Source organism: Oncorhynchus mykiss, chromosome 1 (assembly GCF_057628025.1).
Source record: "Oncorhynchus mykiss isolate SJ-2025 chromosome 1, ASM5762802v1, whole genome shotgun sequence".
NCBI classification, from domain to species: Eukaryota; Metazoa; Chordata; class Actinopteri; order Salmoniformes; family Salmonidae; genus Oncorhynchus; species Oncorhynchus mykiss.
The window spans coordinates 36,907,501-36,928,338 of NC_143022.1; the positions used below are offsets into that span (position 1 = coordinate 36,907,501).

Here is a 20,838-nt window from a genome sequence, read left to right on the forward strand (position 1 = left end):
CCTGCTTCCTGTAACATATATCTGCAGAGGGACCTAAAAGGATTCCCTTCATTGAACCCAGTGTAAGGGATGGACACAGACGTACATGCATACGCATGTGCACTCACACAGTGGGAAGAGGGCAGACAACGTTGTCAGGCTGGAGATCTGTGGGAGGAATCTCTTCTCTAGTCCCATCAGGTAAACAGTAGAGCCAAAAGTCTAAGTCATACTTAAGCTCTGACGATAGACTGACTACTAAGGGTGAGAGATAGAGAGGCTGTCTGACACATGAAACAATGGCCCTGTGTTTTAGCCATATAGACCCTACTAGGAAACCATATAATATTCACACATTAGCCTTTATCCCCTAGTCCAGGGGTTCCCAAACTCGGTCCTGCCCAAGTGCACACACACACACACACACACACACACACACACACACACACACACACACACACACACACACACACACACACACACACACACACACAGGAATTGATTCTCATTGTGAGAAGCAGAATTGCTGCAGGGACAGTCACTGTTTACTGTAAATAAACAAGTGACACACACAGTCTCCGAGGGGGAAGAGAGCTTAACTAACCATTTACAGGGAAACCACTGGGGTAAATGTCTCACTTTAGTCTGTTTGTAGTATTTTTTGTTTTTGTTTTTATTACTGTAAAACAAGAGCCAATTATAGAAATAGAGGGACTAAAACAGCAGTATTCTGTGGTAATTATTTGTTTATCTCGTAAAGCTGAATTACATCATGTAGACCAGGGATCATCCACCAGATTCAGACGCGTGGCAATTTCTTCTTGAGTGGGTGGTCAGAGTGCCGGGAACATAATTACAAATCATTTGTAGACTGCAAATTGACCACAAGAAGCCCAAACCGATGTAATGTTTGACTAAAACATAATCATTTCAATCCTTGCTACCAGTTGTATACGATCATGTGTCTCTCCATTAAGCATGGAAATACTTGGGAACAGATTTCCATAATTAAAATGACTTGGAGCTGGTGTTTTTACAGTCTTATGTCCCCCTCTTTTCCGCTCTACAGATTGAATAGAGCCCTCTCTCTTTCTACACTCCTGCTCTTCCCTTTTGTGTGCTCTCTCACCTAAGTTCTTAAGTGATCAATTCTTCTTCAGACATCGTATTATCATGCTTACTGGGAAATACACACACACACACACACACACACACACACACACACACACACACACACACACACACACACACACACACACACACACACACACACACACACACACACACACACACACACACACACACACACACACACACACACACACACAACATAAATCACAGCCTGTCACTCTCACACTGCTGCTTCCAGCCCGTAACAGCATTAGGTCTACTGTCGTTATGTGATCAAACATACAGTAGTAATGGGGAGAATACAGAGGTAGACAGGAGTGAGTTTCTCCCAACCAGCTGATTATCACACACTGCTGGATACCAACTGTTTTCTCTAATAACCATTTGACCATCGCCGCTGATCTAGTCCAGCAGCAGCAGCAGTTGGTCTTTCATGGTGCGCATGAAGAGATGTAGACATAATCAGAGGTCTGAGGACAGAAAGAGGGGAGCTAACCGCTGTTGAGTGGGACTTCAATTTAGTAATGAGATCATTCAATATAATCATTAAATTAGAATGTTTTTTAAAGTTATTTCCATATAAATATTGACAGCTAACCTTTGTGTTGAATGAGAACCTATTTATTAGGGTTGAACCAGGATATGGTTATGAAGCTAGGGTTATGGTTAGGGTTTAGGTCACAGTTAGGGTTGAACCAGGATATGGTTATGAAGCTAGGGTTATGGTTAGGGTTTAGGTCACAGTTTGGGTTGAACCGGGATATGGTTATGAAGCTAGGGTTATGGTTAGGGTTTAGGTCACAGTTAGGGTTGAACCGGGATATGGTTATGAAGCTAGGGTTATGGTTAGGGTTTAGGTCACAGTTAGGGTTGAACCAGGATATGGTTATGAAGCTAGGGTTATGGTTAGGGTTTAGATCACAGTTAGGGTTGAACCGGGATATGGTTATGAAGCTAGGGTTATGGTTAGGGTTTAGGTCACAGTTAGGGTTGAACCGGGATATGGTTATGAAGCTAGGGTTATGGTTAGGGTTTAGGTCACAGTTAGGGTTGAACCGGGATATGGTTATGAAGCTAGGGTTATGGTTAGGGTTTAGGTCACAGTTAGGGTTGAACCAGGATATGGTTATGAAGCTAGGGTTATGGTTAGGGTTTAGGTCACAGTTAGGGTTGAACCGGGATATGGTTATGAAGCTAGGGTTATGGTTAGGGTTTAGGTCACAGTTAGGGTTGAACCAGGATATGGTTATGAAGCTAGGGTTATGGTTAGGGTTTAGGTCACAGTTAGGGTTGAACCAGGATATGGTTATGAAGCTAGGGTTATGGTTAGGGTTTAGGTCACAGTTAGGGTTGAACCAGGATATGGTTATGAAGCTAGGGTTATGGTTAGGGTTTAGGTCACAGTTAGGGTTGAACCGGGATATGGTTATGAAGCTAGGGTTATGGTTAGGGTTTAGGTCACAGTTAGGGTTGAACCGGGATATGGTTATGAAGCTAGGGTTATGGTTAGGGTTTAGGTCACAGTTAGGGTTGAACCAGGATGTGATGTGCACATGAAGCCAGGGTAAGGGTTAGGGTTAGAGTTAGGTTATGTTAGGGTTGAACCGGGATTTGGAGTGTTGTGAAGCATGAGGGATTCATCAGCTTACCCTACTCAAATGTATCCATTTACCATAATGAAAATAAAGGTTTAGATACACTAAAATCAGGTCCACAAAATCTTGCAATCTTATGGAGACACACTCACACAGCCCAGCCCGTCTCCAGTGCTGAAGCTGTTTGTAAGGCTAAGTAAGCAGCGCCCAGGGTTCTGCATCATTTACCAAGGCTCAATAACAACCTCTTTTTCACCGCTCGACCTACCTGGCCACAGTGAATTGCGCGCGCACACACACAGAGCACAGCATATATCTTCTCCCCTGGAAGCCTTAACCAGGCACATTATATCTGTGTTGCAGCTATCTGGCCATGACATTACGTATTGTTTTGATAGATATTGATCCTCACGGCAGAGCAAGTTAAACAGAGGAGAAAAATGTGCTTTGAAAAGCAACATGGCTGCCGAGAGAGCGAGAGTAACGGGTTGCTAACTAGAGAACAGGGGAAAGAGATAGAAAGATAGAGAGAGGGAAACAGATAGGGAGGGAGGGATAAAAAGAGAGAGAAAGCAGGGTGGTTAATAAAAAGATTGAGAAGAGAGAGGTCGACAATGGAACTGTGACCTAAAAGAGAAGAGATGAGAAAAGTTGATTTGGTAGTAGAGAATAGTTTATGTGAACAAGGTACAGTAGTCAAGGATAGTTTATGTGAACAAGGTACAGTAGTCAAGGATAGTTTATGTGAACAAGGTACAGTAGTCAATCATAGCTTATGTGAACAAGGTACAGTGGTAGAGGATAGTTTATGTGAACAAGGTACAGTAGTCAATGATAGCTTATGTGAACAAGGTACAGCAGTCAAGGATAGTTTATGTGAACAAGGTACAGTGGTAGAGGATAGTTTATGTGAACAAGGCACAGTGGTAGAGGATAGTTTATGTGAACAAGGTACAGTAGTCAAGGATAGTTTATGTGAACAAGGTACAGGGGTAGAGAACAGTTTATGTGAACAAGGTACAGGGGTAGAGAACAGTTTATGTGAACAAGGTACAGGGGTAGAGAACAGTTTATGTGAACAAGGTACAGGGGTAGAGAACAGTTTATGTGAACAAGGTACGGTAGTAGAGAACAGTTTACGTGAACAAGGTACAGGGGTAGAGAACAGTTTATGTGAACAAGGTACGGTAGTAGAGAACAGTTTATGTGAACACGGTACAGGGGTAGAGAACAGTTTATGTGAACAAGGTACAGAGGTAGAGAACAGTTTATGTGAACAAGGTACAGGGGTAGAGAACAGTTTATGTGAACAAGGTACAGGGGTAGAGAACAGTTTATGTAAACAAGGTACGGTAGTAGAAAACAGTTTATGTGAACAAGGTACAGTGGCAGAGAACAGTTTATATGAACAAGGTACAGTAGTAGAGACCAGTTTACGTGAACAAGGTACAGGAGTAGAGACCAGTTTATGTGAACAAGGTACTGGAGGACAGTTTATGTGAACAAGGTACAGGAGTAGAGGACCACTTACGTGAACAAGGTACAGTGGTAGAGGATAGTTGTGAACAAAGTACAGTAGTAGAGAACAGTTTATGTGAACAAGGTACGGTAGTAGAGAACAGTTTATGTGAACAAGGTACAGGAGTAGAGAACCACTTATGTGAACAAGGTACAGTGGTAGAGGATAGTTTGTGAACAAGGTACAGTAGTAGAGAACAGTTTATGTGAACAAGGTACAGTGGCAGAGAACAGTTTATATGAACAAGGTACAGTAGTAGAGATCGGTTTATGTAAACAAGGTACAGTGGTAGAGGATAGTTTATGTGAACAAGGCACAGTAGCAGAGAGCAGTTTATGTGAAGAGGGTACAGTAGTAGAGAACAGTTTGTGAACACGGTACAGTGGTAGAGAATAGTTCATGAACAATGTGCAGTAGTACAGATCAGTTTATGTGAACAAGGTACAGTGGTATAGGATAGTTTATGTGAACAAGGTACAGTAGAAGAGAACAGTTTATTTGAACAAGGTACAGATGTAGATAACAGTTTGTGAACAAGGTACAGTTTATGTGAACCAGGTACAGTGGTAGAGAACATTTTATGTGAATAAGGTACAGTGGTAGAGGATAGCATATGTGAACAAGGTACACTGGTAGAGGAAAATTTATGTGAACAAGGTACGGTAGTAGAGAACAGTTTATGTGAACAAGGTACAGATGTAGAGAACAGTTTGTGAACAAGGTACAATGGTAGAGGATAGTTTATGTGAACAAGGTACAGTGGTAGAGGATAGTTTATGTGAACAAGGTACAGTGGTAGAGGATAGTTTATGTGAACAAGGTACAGTAGAAGAGAACAGTTGATTTTAACAAGGTACAGATGTAGAGAACAGTTTGTGAACAAGGTACAGTTTATGTGAACCAGGTAGAGTGGTAGAGAACAGTTTATGTGAACCAGGTACAGATGTAGAGAACAGTTCATGAACAATGTACAGTAGAATAGAACAGTTTATGTGAACAAGGTACAGTAGTAGAGAACAGTTGATTTGAACAAGGTACAGATGTAGAGAACAGTTTGTGAACAAGGTACAGTTTATGTGAACCAGGTACAGATGTAGAGAACAGTTCCTGAACAAGGTACAGTGGCAAAGAACAGTTCATGAACAAGGTACGGTAGTAGAGCACAGTTTATGTGAACAAGGTACAGTAGTAGAGAACAGTTTATGTGAACACGGTACAGTGGTAGAGAATAGTTCATGAACAATGTGCAGTAGTACAGATCAGTTTATGTGAACAAGGTACAGTGGTATAGGATAGTTTATGTGAACAAGGTACAGTAGAAGAGAACAGTTTATTTGAACAAGGTACAGATGTAGATAACAGTTTGTGAACAAGGTACAGTTTATGTGAACCAGGTACAGTGGTAGAGAACATTTTATGTGAATAAGGTACAGTGGTAGAGGATAGCATATGTGAACAAGGTACACTGGTAGAGGAAAATGTATGTGAACAAGGTACGGTAGTAGAGAACAGTTTATGTGAACAAGGTACAGATGTAGAGAACAGTTTATTTGAACAAGGTACAGATGTAGAGAACAGTTTGTGAACAAGGTACAATGGTAGAGGATAGTTTATGTGAACAAGGTACAGTGGTAGAGGATAGTTTATGTGAACAAGGTACAGTGGTAGAGGATAGTTTATGTGAACAAGGTACAGTAGAAGAGAACAGTTGATTTTAACAAGGTACAGATGTAGAGAACAGTTTGTGAACAAGGTACAGTTTATGTGAACCAGGTAGAGTGGTAGAGAACAGTTTATGTGAACCAGGTACAGATGTAGAGAACAGTTCATGAACAATGTACAGTAGAATAGAACAGTTTATGTGAACAAGGTACAGTAGTAGAGAACAGTTGATTTGAACAAGGTACAGATGTAGAGAACAGTTTGTGAACAAGGTACAGTTTATGTGAACCAGGTACAGATGTAGAGAACAGTTCCTGAACAAGGTACAGTGGCAAAGAACAGTTCATGAACAAGGTACGGTAGTAGAGCACAGTTTATGTGAACAAGGTACAGTAGTAGAGAACAGTTTATGTGAACAAGGTACAGATGTAGAGAACAGTTCATGAACAAGGTACGGTAGTAGAGAACAGTTTATGTGAACAAGGTACGGTACACACACACACACACACACACACACACACACACACACACACACACACACACACACACACCGCCCGGAAGTGTTTTAGTTCCCCCATTTGACCTGTGCTTGTCTCACACACTGTGTGTGTGACCTTGGCTTGGCCCGCTGGTAAAGTGGAGCGTAGGAGAGAGGGTGTGTGAGCAGCCAAGCGTACTCCTCCAGATTAGCAGGCTTTATTACTGCCACCGACCACAGCCCCTACAAATCCTCTTATTTCATTTTACCTCCCGCTACCTCTCTCTAGCACACTTGCTCCCGCGCCCTCCTCTCTCCCTCACTTTTCTCTTTTTCCGCTCCCCCTCTCCCCCTGAACTCTATCTTTCTCTCCTGTTCTCACACACTTTTCCCCCCATTCCACTTTCACTTACCTGTTCTCCTTTCTCTCCCTCATGTGTTTCTGCCTTGCTGACATCTTCCTCAGCCTCTTATTCCCCCTATTCCTCATTCTTTGTTTGTCTTCCTCTACATTTTCCCTATACCTTCTCTTTCTTAGCCTTTCCTTCCCCTGCTCTCTTCCTCCCTCATTCTATTCAGTGTGATGAATCTGTAGACAGGGCCTAATAATTGTACTTCAGCCCAAGTGCTCATTTTTCTCCATGTTTGAAAGCCATGACAAGCAGCAGTTCTTTCTCTATCCACCTTCCTCTACTCTCTTTCTCCCTCGCTCTCTTTATTTCTCTCTTCCTCTCCCTCTCCCCTCTATTCCTCTCGTACAAAGGGGTGAATAGAATAACTGATGGTTTACAAGGTCATGCTGTCTAGTGAGGACACACAGGGGGTTTCTACAGGAGCTATGTCCTCCCAGGTGCCATGTTCAGCCTCAGATATAGAGACAGAGGAAGTTCTGGATAGCACACAGCAATATATATAGGGGGGAAATAACCATGGTGCTCTCAAAGCTTAAGTAAAATAATGTTCCCTTAAATTCCAGATACCTTTATCTTAAGATAGCTAGGTGACACAACCACATCAGTCAAATATACGAGACACGAACATTCCATTCCAGCTAAACAATGGATATATAGTGTTTTGCAAAAAAAAAACATTTTCACACACAACTAAAATGTAGGGGAAATAATCTGAGAACATAATATTTTACACACACATGAAGCAATCATTTCTGGTGAAAGAACACAAATGTGAAAAGTTGGTGGATAAAGCGTTTTGGAAAGAAACTCTTCGTCTATTGACTGTTACATGTTCATTTCTGTAGAATATTACCCCAATCACACAACCACATAGCAGTGTTAAACGCAGCCTGTACAAGGAGTGCCAGAACACCCTGGGACTAAACATATGGGCTCCTCTAGAATATCCTCACCAATCTCAACCTCACGCATGCGCATATTCACTCACACTCTCTCTCTCACACACACACACACACACACACACACACACACACACACACACACACACACACACACACACACACACACACACACACACACACACACACACACACACACACACACACACACACACACACGCTCTTTCTTGCTTGCTCTCTCCTCTTTCTCTTGGATCATGCTAGATTCCGAAAACTAGAACATGGTAACCCTGTACTGGATCATTTCATTGAGGAGACATTGTATTGACATAGTATGTGTGTGACTGTGTGGTGTGAGTCTGGTTAAGGTCTAGCTGGTGATGTGCTGTTCCACCTCAGGTATTTACATGTCAGAGAAAAGCATCTGGCAGAGTTACAGGGGACAGTCCCACTGCAGTAAACGCCAACGCCCCATACACACACACACACACACACACACGCACAGCCTCGGCCCAGATCTCTATCTCATACCCCCCCCACACACACTATAGTTACTGAGGCAGCTTTCTGCACACATCAGCAGAATGTAAAGGGGCAGACAGCAGGATAAATAAAGACCAACATCCCATCATTATGCCATTAATAACGCTGTTTAATCAACTACACAATTCAATATTGTCATGTCGATATTTTAACATAATTATGGTTCATGGCTGTAAATTGCATATTTTATTTCAAACATTACATGAGTTGAATGAAATGAGGTTTTTGTCCAATAAGCACTTTCACAAAAACTAATATTTTTAGGGATGACGGGATATTGTGAAACTTGTTTAAATACACAGGCTTGCTTGATTGACAACAATTGAATTACTCTACAATAGCACTTAATAAATATCATTCCTTTTCATATGAGTGAGAGAGAGAGAGAGAGAGAGAGAGAGAGAGAGAGGTGTACAGTATATTTTCTCCCTCTCAGTAGATATGTATCGAGTTAGTCTTGTCCATAGAGGGCTTTAACATTGATTGTGATCATTAAATATATCCGTTCCAAGTGGCAGCATGGCGTTCCAGACGTCAATACTACCAATATAAGCAACACAGACATATTCAAATCAATCTGCCCATAAATATGAGGAGGGAAATGAATCTTATGGGAAATAAAAAAAGGAAAAGGGAAGATAGCAGTCAGCCAGTACACATTACATTGCAATATAGATAAACAGTCATTTAACAAATTGTTAATGTCTAAATGTTTCTATGCTATATTTTAGTTTCCTATTCCTTGTATAAATTATATTGATATTCAGTATGTATTGGATTCTCTTCTGATCTGCATCTACTCTTCAGAAGCATGATGGGAAGTATCTTGGCCTCATTTATAAAATATATTTTCATTTTCATGATTCCACATCTCAGAGCATGATCAGTGTATGAATGTAAAGGATGATTCATGATTCTACATCTCAGAGCATGATCAGTGTATGAATGTAAAGGATGATTCATGATTCTACATCTCAGAGCATGATCAGTGTATGAATGTAAAGGATGATTCATGATTCTACATCTCAGAGCATGATCAGTGTATGAATGTAAAGGATGATTCATGATTCTACATCTCAGAGCATGATCAGTGTATGAATGTAAAGGATGATTCATGATTCTACATCTCAGAGCATGATCAGTGTATGAATGTAAAGGATGCAAAGGAACACAAATCATATTTTTGCACACATTGATGAATTCCCACAAGCATGTTTGAATTATTAATCACACGTTAAAAAAAATGCATACAACCACAATGAGAGATAAATAGAGGGATGGTGGGAGGGAGAGGTAGAGAGAAAGGAGAGAGAAAGAGAGACTGAGGGGCCTCGGGTGAGTCAAAGGATCAAGGTCTTCCTCAGAGACGAATGCTTTCCTCTCTTCTCCTCTCCTCTCCTTTCCTCTCTTCTCCTTTCCTCTGTTCTCTAAGCGTTGGGAGGAAGTGTAATGTATTGATTAACTATCAGATGATTCCGATAGGGCCTGATCAATAAGACTTTGTATGAAAGCCAGGCAGGAACCTCCCTCTACAGTCAGAACACACGCACCCACACCCACACATGCAAACAAACGCAATCATAGATCCACGGCAGCGATGCACTCCCAGAGGACATCTTAATGCTGTTTCCTCTTTGTTTGTTGTCTGCCCAGCATCTCACTCTCTCTCTCTCTCTCTCTCTCTCTCTCTCTCTCTCTCTCTCTCTCTCTCTCTCTCTCTCTCTCTCTCTCTGTCATTGACTGGTTATAGCGAGGGGCTTATATGCTGTTGATGTCTCACTCACTTCTTCTCTGAAGGAGCTCAGTGACATGCATCAATCAAATCACATGATCAGTACTGTATGTGTGTGTGTGTGTGTGTGCATGTTGTGTGTATAGAGGGGAGAGGGGTGTAAGAGAGAGTCTCAAGCTTGCTGCTTCTTACCAGTTCGAGAGCAGAGGAAGATGGGTGCAAGGGGCTCAGCTGTAGCACTACTGCCCCTAGGGGCCACAGAAGGGGGTGCTGGATCTATAACTGGGGTGTACCTCGTCCTCCTGTGTCCCTCTCTCCCTGGGGATAGTGTGTGTTGCAGCAGGTCCTTACATGCCCCCACACACCCAAAAAATAAACATTTCTAAAAATAATTGTAGAGCTTAGGGGATGGACGGTGTGTTGTTTCTTCTATATCCTAGTGAGAGATTCCTTAATAAATTGCTCTAAATCTCCCTGTCCTCAATTCCTTGGGTGTTTGTGTTTGCGTGTGCAAGAGCAGCAACAAGACCGCCGTGGTGTACAGATTAGAACAGAACAGTTCATTGTGCTTCTACATCTGCATTGCTTGCTGTTTGGGGTTTTAGGCTGAATTTCTGTATAGCACTTTGTGACATCTGATGACGTAAAAAGGGCCTTATAAATACATTTGATTTGTATATAGTAGGGGAGAGTGGGGTAAGTTGAGCCATTTTTTTAAACATTCAGCATCACTCCTTCAAAGGAAATATCTACATATATTTCAGGATGTTGTGTATCCCTGGAAATATTCAGAATTCATGTAAACATAGCTTGTCCAAAAAAAGTGGTCTCTTGGCACAATTTCCCGCGGGTATGGGCCGCAGGACAGGGTAAGTTGAGCCACTTACTAATTTAATTGTACTGAATTAAATATCACCACTACCTTTTTAAAACCGTGTCTCTTTATTTGCCAAACACAATTCAACAAAATCACAAATAGTTTTTGTATTTTAATCAACTTTTAACACAGGCTTAACACTTAACACGTTGTACTTTTTTAAACACTTTTAACACAGGCCCTGTTGTTACCTCATATCCCAGTGATAATGACTTACATTACACCTGGGAAGAAAACACTTACATTGGCTCAACTTACCCCAAGGCAAACATTTTTACTATTAGCCCACACAGCTACAGGGATGTACTTTCATGCTAGGTTTAGGACCTCATATTGACGCTTAAAGAGGTCCCAACTGATATATAGAACAATCTTAAATGATCTACTTTGGTTCAAATACAAGCACCATTAAACCTCTAACACAAATTCATTTGATTTAGTGAAAATAGTTTTTTTTTGGACTGAACTTGCTTACCACTTTTTCCATGTGGTTTCTTCCTTCACAGACTCCATTAAAAATGAGCATCTCTTCCTAAATATTTGGTTAAATTAAACATTTTGTGTATGGTTGCCTAGAAACAAAGGTAGCTAAACTGACCCCTCTCTCCCCTACTGTACTGAACTGCTGTTGAACATCATGCAGGGAACAAAGCAGTGTTTAACAGTGAGAGGGACTCTGTCAGGCATCAGCTGACTAACCAGTCGTGAGAATGATGCAGGTCAGCCATGTGATTGCTTGGTCAATGTTTCAATCACTCTTTGGCCCTTCCCAATGTTCCTGGTGGAGCTTAGTTCCGGGTCAAAGGGCGCTGTGCTGCTCACTGACCACAAGAAGCAGCCTTTCTAGGCCAATTCTGATTAGTCCCCTTCTTCCTAATATGTACACTCGTCTTGATTCCTTTCAATAGGATCCTGTCAACTGCGTGCAAGTATTGAAATGACCACAGACACATACATACTACAACAAACAGTCTTTAATGAGTCCTCTCTCTTCCTATTCTTTACAGAAACCATGACAGAGGAATGGTGATGTCTTACCAACGTCGTTCCATGGCACCGGACTGTGACAAAGCACAACGTCCACACAACGTCTCCAAACCACCCATAAACCAACCAACAGTCCCTGTACAGAAGTCCAGACAGACCCAGTCGCCCAACACTTTGTCTTTCATGACGAGATTATTGACAGAAACAAATGACAACAAAACCTAACACCCAAGAAAAAGACTTCACGTTTGATTCAACTACTAAAACTCCTGGATTCCCTCTTCCTCTGGCATCACCAGTAGCTACGGACGCAATTCTGACTCAACATGACAAAGATACAGTACCTCCTCATTGTAAATAGCATTTTGTAGAGTATTCTATGTAATAATATGTAGGTTGGAGGTCTTTAACTGTAGACGGATACTGTAGAGGGGAGAAGCGATGACAGTGAGTCCCATTTAGCCCATGATGTGAATGTAAATAATATACAGTAGGGCCTCGTATGAAACAAAACTACTGCATCTGTATATAGCCACGAAACCATACCTCTATGTATATAGGCATTACATTATACCTCCTTATTTCTCCTACCCCCCTTCAATCCCCCTAAACTAGCACAATGATACTCACCACTCCCTATATCTCTGTAGACAGACATAGAATAGATATATACAGGAGGAGACTAGAGACACAGAGGGAAGATACACAGTGTGTGATGCAGGTGGCAACACACTGGGGTGAAAAACACAGGCCCACTTTGGCTGGAACTGGTGAACTCTCCCTGCCACAAAGACGGTCAGAGGGGATGTGTTGCCATGTCGAGAGGTCTCTCTTCTCCTCTCCCTTTAGTGTTAAACTACCACAGTTCAACCTGTAGCCACAGTGTAGCTATTAGATAAGATGAATTTGTACATGTATTTTACTGCTTAGTGAAGTGACGGGTCCAGTTGAAAGGTTTGGCAGCTTTCTACAGTCCACTCAATGTACAAACTTGATTGGTTTTCATCTCCACTCCCTCCCCCTCCATTCCTGATTGGCTAGTCCTCCTCGCTCCTCTAGTCCTGATGAGGCTGTTGATAGTCAGTGGGAATGTCCATCAGACGGCCTGTTGGCCCGAAGGCCTCTCTGAGACCAGGCGCTCGCTTAGCTCCCACAGGCTGGCTGCAGTGGCCTGGTCTTCGGGCTGGGGGGAGGGTAGGCAGAAGAAACAGTTGTTGAAGTACATGCCTCCAAAACCCTCCAGCTCCGGAGCTACTGCACAGTACACTGTGGTGGCTGACCCCTGTTGCTGTGAACTCACAGACAGAGAGAAAGAGTGAGAGAGAGATACACACACAACATGGAGGACCCTGATCAACATTATCTTTGTGGGAGGAGAGGACCATCAGAGAGATACACAGAAACCCTCCCGTCTGCCAAGAGACAAATGAGATCCTGCCACTCTAAAGATGCTGCCAAGACCTCCACCAGAATAAACACACATCTGGACTCAGCGACCCCCCCCCCCCCCCCCACCCACCATCTTTCCTGCATGACCCCAGAGCATCTGTACGAGACAGAGGAGGAACTCCATACAAATGGAGAGAGACAGATAGAGATATCGAGAGGATAAACCCCAGAGACACCCCTCTCTGCCACAGCCCATAATGATGGGACAGTGTTACCATGGGGACCATGGCCCTGTATATATATTTATATACATATATTTATTTCTATATTGTGTGTGAACAGGACTGCTAACTATCCAGAGTGCATGCTGATATATATGTGGTAAATACAATGCTAACTGTCCACAAAACAGCACAGATCTCCGCAAAAAAAAAAATATACAATTTTAGAACGTCACAATCTCCATGGGATGGTGACGACTGTTCATTCAAATTTAAAGCAAAACACACCAAAATATGTTGGGCTTCTCTATAGCTGCAATATTTGGATGTTATTTTGTGGAGGTTTGCGCACCGCAAGGGCTGTTTTCTGGACAGAAGATGTGGCCCACGGTGTTCTAGACTGGGGAGGAGGGAGCAGCTCTTCTCATTGGAGTGGAGAGCCAGAGGGTTCTATAAATAGACTGTATAAGAGAACATACAGTATATATGTGATGATTACACATCTGTTTATGTTCACATCATCTAGGGATTCATGAGGGAAGTCAGACATTTGGCTTTTATTTCAGAGGTTTGCCAGGGTAAAGAGAGGTATACACCCCTTAAGAGTAATATGTTGAGAATAGTGCTCTTGTAAACACACACACACACACACACACACACACACACACACACACACACACACACACACACACACACACACACACACACACACACACACACACACACACACACGTACACACACACGTACACACACACACACACACACACACACACACACACACACACACACACACACACACACACACACACACACACACACGTACACACACACACACACACACACACACACACACACACACACACACACACACACACACACACACACACACACACACACACACACACACACACACACAGACACACACACAGACACACACACACACAGACACACACACACACAGACACACACACACACACACACACACACACACACACACACACACACTATATACATGCATGCACACACACACACACACACACACACACACACACACACTATATACATGCATGCACACACTCGTAAACCCCACTGCCCCTTACCCGTCTCTCTTAAAAGGAGCAGACAACCCTCCCTACCCTATACTCTCTAATTAAGTGGGAAATTACTTCTGTATTTCTCAGTTTAACATCTCAAATCCAGTATTCCGTAGTCTGTAGTCAAACTGTACTGAGACATGCCTCCCTAATTACCGTCACAGTCGGTAATTAGGAGCGGAGAGGGGGAACGAGAAGGAGAGAGAGAGCGACAGGAAGAGAGATTCCACAGCATTTGAAACAGACGTCAGAGAGAATTACAGCCAGAAGTCAGGCACTCAGAGGGATCTTTCATATAGCCTTGCTGCTGGCTAAAAGCTGCTGTGACGTTGTGAGAAGAGAAGAGACTGTTCCGGAGCTGACTTCTATAGACACACATTAAATAGTTATCCCTGGCTCACTGCTATTTATCTACAAATGAGACTGGTGGAGAGCACTGATGAAAGACTGCAGAGCACTGTTCAGTGCAGTGCACTGGCACAGCAGCAAAAGTCTGTACACACACACACACACACACACACACATACACACACACACACACACACACACACACACACACACACACACACACACACACACACACACACACACACACTAATATACACCCACTTCAAAGGCCCAGCCTCATTGAGACTCATTTTAGCATCAGCAGTCCAAGCTGGCAGAGCTTAACACAGGAATAGACACACATACTGGAAAATGCCCAAACTGCTCCGGCGCGCACACACACTGACACTCATTAAAATCTAGAAAGACACACTCTCACACACACCCATTCACAGAATAAAGTGCATGCACACTTACACACTCTCATTGAGAAATACAGACACACTAAACAAACGTCCTACTCAGTGTTGGTAGTAGCAGATTGAGGCAGTTAGAAACAGCAGATGAAACAACTGCATCTCTCTGCTGTCTCCCTCCCTGCCAGCACACTGATAACTCTACACACCTCACAGGACTGGCATATCAAAGGCTTACAAATGTCAGTCAGCGTCTAACAGACACCCAGACCCAGACATGCACACTTCAAAAGCAGGGTGGCACATCATTTAGCTAACTCTCAGTTAAGGTATTTGCTTTAGAGACCTACACACAAACCCATTGGAAGATGGAATATATTTGCCTGCTCATTTCACTCTCGTTTCACTCCTCGTTTTCACACTGTTTTAGGTCAAAGGTGGTCAAGCAATACATTGGAATGATTTACACCTGACCTGAAAATACTACACTGCACAGCTGTGGACTCTGTGTGCTCTGAGGGAAACTGTGCACACAGCAGAGAGAAAGGGAGGGAAGGAGAATTGAGGAGAGAGTGAGTGTGTGTACATGGGGGTTATCTTCTTGGTGTTTAGCGCTGCCCTCTCACTACTTGACCTGGTGACCCCTGTAATAGATAAACCTGATGAGATTAGACATTAACAAGCTGAACCACCAGTGTCTGTCTGTCTGCCTGTCTGTCTGTGTCTATCTATCACAGGAAGAGAGAGAGAGAGCAGGAGAATGGGCTGGGTCTAAGACATGCAAACACAAACCTCACACAAACCTCACACAAACTACACACTCACGCACACACTCACACACACGCACGCACACCCACGCTCTCTGATTTAAACACTCTTATACACTCTCGCAGACACACCCACTCATTCACTCCAGACATGTACAGTAACCCAACAGATGTGTTGTATAATCATGTAAATTATAGATAATACCTTTACATTTTAGGCGTTGACCAACCAATGTCTCTTTCTGTTTTTATACTAGTATCTTGTCAATGTCAATTCTGATTCTGAAATACATCATTTTACAGAGAAATGGCTCCGTTTTCTTAGGGTTGTTATGTTCCTGTTAGACCGACCTGACCACCACACACTGGTGAGTGGAGAGGAGAGGGTTACACCAACTGTCCCCTAGACAGTACACAAATAACCAGAACTGAAAAGAGGGAAAAGGGAGAAGACTAAAATCACTCCCACAATATGCTAAAAATGTAGCAGGGTCCTAGCCAACCAGAGCGTCTCCAATACATTTACACACACAGAAACCCAACCTCTGCATAGGGAGAATCTATATGCTTTAAGAGATGGAAAAACAGGCACTAAATCAGCAGTAGTAACCTGACCCTGTCTGGCAGAACCCTCACTGCTCTGGAAACTGGTCCCGGATCACATTTATGTCTTCCAATTTTCAAAAGAATGAAAATATACTTTGGAAAGTATTGTGCAACATTTAACGGTTAAACAGCCACAATTCGGGCCTCGCGAGTGGCGCAGCGGTCTAAGGCACTGCATCACAATGCTAGAAGATCACGGGTTCGTGTTCGATCCCGGGCTGTATCACAGCCGGGAGACCCATGAGGCGGCACACAATTGGCCCAGCATTGTCCGAGTTAGGGGAGGGTTAGGCCGGCTGGGATGTCCTTGTCCCATCGTGCTCTAGAGACTCCTTGTGACGGCCGGGCACATGCACGCTGACTTTGTTCGCCAGCTGTAAGGTGTTTCCTCCGACACATTGGTGCGGCTGACTTCCGGGTTAAGCGAGCAGTGTGTCAAGAAGCAGTGTGGTTTGGCGGGGTCGTGTTTCGGAGGACGCATGGCTATCGAGCTTTGCCTCTCCCGAGTCCATACGAGAGATGCAGCAATGGGACAAGACTGTAACTACCAATTGGATACCAGGAAATTGAGGAGAAAGGAGGGTTAGTTTTTTTTTCTCCGAAAACAGCCACAGTTCAATGTATTGAAAAGCAAGGTGGGAGAGTGGTGTTGAAGCAGTTTACTGTATCTCAGTTATTTGGCGTTATCTTCATAGTATAACATGTTATTGTGGTGATCTTTAACCATGTCCAATCACTCTGCTTGTATACTACAACAATAATAAAACAAGCATTGTGCTATTTGTTAGCATAGGGGTATTGTACCAGAGGAAAAAAACAGGTCTGAAAAAACATGTTTTCTTTCTGCCTCTTCAAGGTTGTGCTCTGTCATTCTGTCTCTGATAATATGCGTGACACTTTACCCAGACGTCTGTAGTTATGTAATTGACCTCTAACCCCTGACCCCTGACCTGTAAATACACCCAGTACTGTAGAGCAGTCTGTTTTTGTCCCACCCCGTCCTGTCCTGTCCTGTACATAAGAACATGTAAATATCAAACAGCTATGCATGCTGACACTCTAGCACTTCTTTCAGGTACTTTTATAATCCCAAACTTCTCATATGGCATGTGCTGAAAATCAACTATAAAAAAGTCATTAAAAAAATGAAAAGAGAATAATAAAAAGAACCAGACGATGATATCCTGGACAACGTGTAAAGTCTTACAGTTTTCTTACTCCTGTGGGTGGTTCTCTTCTGTTCCTTTAACTGTCATTCTTACTGTGGTCGAACCGTTCTGGTCAAGGTTCTGTTCAGTTGTGTTGATGTGGGAAGGGTTGAAGCAAAGCAGAGGCAATCCAATCTGTACAGTGTTACCAACTAAAGCCTGGTTAAGTGGCTGCGTCCACAACTATCGCAGGAGAGCATACTCCTTTCCTCTGGTGAAGAGAGCAGACAGGGGAAATGGATTGCGGTGTGGTCTTGTTCTTTTTTTATAGATCAAGAATTGGAACTGTGTAGGCTACAGAACAAGCTTACATGATAAAAGGGTCACTAGAAACTAGGACCAGTATATGAGATTTGCCTCAGCCCTAGGACCCAGCCTGTCTGAGATAACAGTCTAACATGAAGATCTATCTATGCCATGAAGGAGAAGATAGGACTCCAACAGGACTGTGTGCTTTTGTTGATCCTTGTGGAATGTTTATTTCCAACCCCATGGCGTTCACAATAGATGGAAGTGTGTGATTGTTAATCTGTGCTAAAGATATTTTACATTTAATAAATTATCATTGTAACAAAAACACATCTGCTTGCTTGTCGTCTCTCGCCCGTGTTTGCGTAATATATATATATATATATATAGTAGTATATAGTAGTCCCATATATATACAGTGCCTTGCGAAAATATTCGGCCCCCTTGAACTTTGCGACCTTTTGCCACATTTCAGGCTTCAAACATAATGATATAAAACTGTGTTTCTTTGTGAAAAATCAACAACAAGTGGGACACAATCATGAAGTGCAACGACATTTATTGGATATTTCAAACTTTTTTAACAAATCAAAAACTGAAAAATTGGGCGTGCAAAATTATTCAGCCCCCTTAAGTTAATACTTTGTAGCGCCACCTTTTGCTGTGATTACAGCTGTAAGTCGCTTGGGGTATGTCTCTATCAGTTTTGCACATCGAGAGACTGACATTTTTTCCCATTCCTCCTTGCAAAACAGCTCGAGCTCAGTGAGGTTGGATGGAGAGCATTTGTGAACAGCAGTTTTCAGTTCTTTCCACAGATTCTCGATTGGATTCAGGTCTGGACTTTGACTTGGCCATTCTAACACCTGGATATGTTTATTTTTGAACCATTCCATTGTAGATTTTGCTTTATGTTTTGGATCATTGTCTTGTTGGAAGACAAATCTCTGTCCCAGTCTCAGGTCTTTTGCAGACTCCATCAGGTTTTCTTCCAGAATGGTCCTGTATTTGGCTCCATCCATCTTCCCATCAATTTTAACCATCTTCCCTGTCCCTGCTGAAGAAAAGCAGGCCCAAACCATGATGCTGCCACCACCATGTTTGACAGTGGGGATGGTGTGTTCAGGGTGATGAGCTGTGTTGCTTTTACGCCAAACATAACGTTTTGCATTGTTGCCACAAAGTTCAATTTTGGTTTCATCTGACCAGAGCACCTTCTTCCACATGTTTGGTGTGTCTCCCAGGTGGCTTGTGGCAAACTTTAAACAATACTTTTTATGGATATCTTTAAGAAATGGCTTTCTTCTTGCCACTCTTCCATAAAGGCCAGATTTGTGCAATAGCATTGTTGTCCTATGGACAGAGTCTCCCACCTCAGCTGTAGATCTCTGCAGTTCATCCAGAGTGATCATGGGCCTCTTGGCTGCATCTCTGATCAGTCTTCTGCTTATATGAGCTGAAAGTTTAGAGGGACGGCCAGGTCTTGGTAGATTTGCAGTGGTCTGATACTCCTTCCATTTCAATATTATCGCTTGCACAGTGCTCCTTGGGATGTTTAAAGCTTGGGAAATCTTTTTGTATCCAAATCCGGCTTTAAACTTCTTCACAACAGTATCTCGGACTTGCCTGGTGTGTTTCTTGTTCTTCATGATGCTCTCTGCGCTTTTAACGGACCTCTGAGACTATCACAGTGCAGGTGCATTTATACGGAGACTTGATTACACACAGGTGGATTGTATTTATCATCATTAGTCATTTAGGTCAACATTGGATCATTCAGAGATCCTCACTGAACTTCTGGAGAGAGTTTGCTGCACTGAAAGTAAAGGGGCTGAATAATTTTGCACGCCCAATTTTTCAGTTTTGGATTTGTTAAAAAAGTTTGAAATATCCAATAAATGTCGTTCCACTTCATGATTGTGTCTCACTTGTTGTTGATTATTCACAAAAAAATACAGTTTTATATCTTTATGTTTGAAGCCTGTAATGTGGCAAAAGGTCGCAAAGTTCAAGGGGGCCGAATACTTTCGCAAGGCACTGTATATATATATATATATATATATATATATATATATATATATATATATATATATGTGTGTGTGTGTATATATATATATATATATATATATATGTGTGTATATAGAGAGAGAGAGAAAATAAAAAATTGTTCAGCACAACAACACCTGCTCAACCAGACCCAGAGAGCTGAAGGTGGAGAGAGACATGTCTGCACTCTGGACTGTGGTGAGACAACATCGACAGGAGAAAAAGCAGATGCGGGAGAAGAACAAAGGACTAGAGGAGTGGAGGAGAGTGCTGGAGGAGAGGGTGAGGCAGATGACGTGTGACAGAGAATAACCCATTAGAGAGCTGGCCACTCAAGCAGAGAAGACAGCAGAACAGCCCACATCAGATCCTGACAAAAGTCTCGACACCAGAGCAGAACAGTTCACCCCAGTCCCAAGCCCAGGGGATCCCATCCACTCTGAGCACCCCCTCTGTCAGCCACCCTGATAGCTCTCCTGACAATAGCTCCCCCCCCCCCCCCCCCTACACACACACACACCCACTGAGGACATACACAAGTCACAGATTGTACTCTATTTGGAAATATATATAAGAAAATGAACTTTTTCCCAAACACACAGTGTCTAAACTCTGGTGTCCAAACAGACACAAATGACCTGCTCTCAGGCACAAATGATCTGCTCTCAGGCACAAATGACCTGAGAGCACAGCAGGAAA

At 42.7% G+C, this 20,838-nt stretch overlaps 1 protein-coding gene and 1 pseudogene across 1 annotated transcript in view; one reads left to right on the top strand and one right to left on the bottom strand.

Annotated features, from left to right (window-relative positions):
- LOC110521975 (transcription factor Maf) overlaps positions 1-18,423 on the top strand; it is a 56,958-nt gene extending 38,535 nt beyond the window's left edge. The window contains exon 3 of the mRNA XM_021599998.3: positions 11,836-18,423. The gene's annotated coding sequence lies outside the window, so the exon portion shown is untranslated. The remainder of the gene's footprint in view (positions 1-11,835) is intronic.
- Positions 12,912-20,838, bottom strand: part of LOC110532260 (WW domain-containing oxidoreductase-like) — a 343,223-nt pseudogene continuing 335,296 nt past the window's right edge.